Genomic DNA, 2,500 nt, shown 5'->3' with positions numbered 1-2,500 from the left:
CCTGGTCCTGCGCACGTTTGTCTTTGAAACCGAGCATCAATGCCACAGAAAGTGCCGGGGCGCCAGCTGGAGCCATCATCCGCGTTGCCATGGCTCGCTTGGCCTTGGCTTGCCAGTCCCCGACAGGAGCAATCGCGCATTTTCTTTGCAACCGACCATCAATGCTGCCCAACGAGGCCAGCACGAGCAGTCATCCGCGGTCCCCTGGCCCTGCGCACGTTTGTCTTTGAAACCGAGCATCAATGCCACAGAAAGTGCCGGGGCGCCAGCTGGAGCCATCATCCGCATTGCCATGGCTCGCTTGGCCTTGGCTTGCCAGTCCCCGACACGAGCAATCGCGCATTTTCTTTGCAACCGACCATCAATGCCGCCCAACGGGGCCAGCACGAGCAGTCATCCGCGGTCCCCTGGCCCTGCGCACGTTTGTCTTTGAAACCGAGCATCAATGCCACAGAAAGTGCCGGGGCGCCAGCTGGAGCCATCATCCGCGTTGCCATGGCTCGCTTGGCCTTGGCTTGCCAGTCCCCGACACGAGCAATCGCGCATTTTCTTTGCAACCGACCATCAATGCCGCCCAACGAGGCCAGCACGAGCAGTCATCCGCGGTCCCCTGGCCCTGCGCACGTTTGTCTTTGAAACCGAGCATCAATGCCACAGAAAGTGCCGGGGCGCCAGCTGGAGCCATCATCCGACGTGCCATGGCTTTGGTCCCATGGTCTTCGCAACCGAGCATTCGTGACACCCGACGGGGCCAGGACACCAACCCTTCCGACAGGAGCATTCGCGCATGTTCTTTGGCCACACAAAGGCGCCAGCACGAGCAAAATCATCCGCGGTGCGGTGGCCTTGCACGGCCTTTTGTCTTTGGAACCAACCATCAGTGCCACGGGAAGTGCCGGAGTCCCGGCATCCGCGGTGCCAAGTCATTGCGCCCTTGGTCTCTGCAGCGGGGCATGCCGGGCACTCCCAACCATTTGCAAGCAAGCAAGAAAGAAAGTAAGTAAGTAAGTAAGTATTACATATAGGGGCGGGACATGCGGGGAGATCAGCGAAACGTGCATTACGGGGCACACGCGTACCTACCGGGGCATACCGACCCCTATTGGGGCACACGTGTGCATATCGGGGCATACCGGGCCTATCGGGGCACACGCGTACATACCGGGGCATACCGAGCCCTACTGGGGCACACGTGCGCATATCGGGGCGTACCAAGCCTATCGGGGCATACGCATGTATCCCAAGGCATACCGAGTCTATCCGGGCATACGCGTTCATACCGGGGCGTAACGGGCCTATCGGGGCATACTTGGGCATATCCGGGCAAAAAATGCCCAAAACTTGCGCAACCTTGGCAACCGTGGTCCATTCCTCTCTATATGCCTAGCCTTGGCAACCGTGGTCCATTCCTCACTATATGCCATGGCCTTGTGCCCATGGTCTTCCCAAGACAGCGTCCAAGGCGCCCGGAAGGCCAAGGGAGCCCAACCCAGCGATGCCCTGCTATGGCAAGCCAAGGCCAAGCATTCCGGTGCCTATCCGGGCAAAAATGCGATTCCTCTCTATATGCCTAGCCTTGGCAACCGTGGTCCATTCCTCACCATATGCCATGGCCTTGTGCCCATGGTCTTCCCAAGACAGCGTCCAAGGCGCCCGGAAGGCCAAGGGAGCCCAACCCAGCAATGCCCTGCTTTGGCAAGCCAAGGCCAAGCATTCCGGTGCCTAACCTTGGCAACCGTGGTCCTTTCCTCACCATATGCCATGGCCTTGTGCCCATGGTCTTCGCAAGACATCGTGAGAGGCGCCCAAAAGGCCAAGGGAGCCCAACCCAGCAATGCCCTGCTTTGGCAAGCCAAGGCCAAGCATTCCGGTGCCTAACCTTGGCAACCGTGGTCCTTTCCTCACCATATGCCATGGCCTTGTGCCCATGGTCTTCGCAAGACATCGTCCAAGGCGCCCAAAAGGCCAAGGGAGCCCAACCCAGCAATGCCCTGCTAGGGCAAGCCAAGGCCAAGCATTCCGGTGCCTAACCTTGGCAACCGTGGTCCTTTCCTCACCATATGCCATGGCCTTGTGCCCATGGTCTTCGCAAGACATCGTCCAAGGCGCCCAAAAGGCCAAGGGAGCCCAACCCAGCAATGCCCTGCTAGGACAAGCCAAGGCCAAGCATTCCGGTGCCTATCCGGGCAAAAACGCCCAAAGCATGCCCATTCCTTAGCCTATCCAGGCAAAAACGCCCAAAATCTGCACATTCTAGTGCCTATCCGGGCAAAAACGCCCACCAGCATGCCACCCTCCTATAGGGTTTGCGCAACCAACCAGCCTAACCACCAGTGGCAACCAAAGGTGCTGTTAGCGACGACTTCTGAAGACGCGACGAGACGATGCGGGATCTGCGCCCAGACGCGACGAGACGATGCGGGATCTGAGCCCAAGAATGCCTAGACCCGTCCACTTGATGCTGGATCTGCCCCCCAAGCATGCCTAGTGTGCAAGGACT

The sequence above is a fragment of the Tasmannia lanceolata genome, unplaced genomic scaffold (assembly GCF_043159265.1).
Source record: "Tasmannia lanceolata isolate RefF3 unplaced genomic scaffold, GAP_Taslan_0.1 ptg000140c, whole genome shotgun sequence".
Taxonomy (NCBI): domain Eukaryota; kingdom Viridiplantae; phylum Streptophyta; class Magnoliopsida; order Canellales; family Winteraceae; genus Tasmannia; species Tasmannia lanceolata.
Note: the sequence above shows the minus strand (reverse complement) of the source record.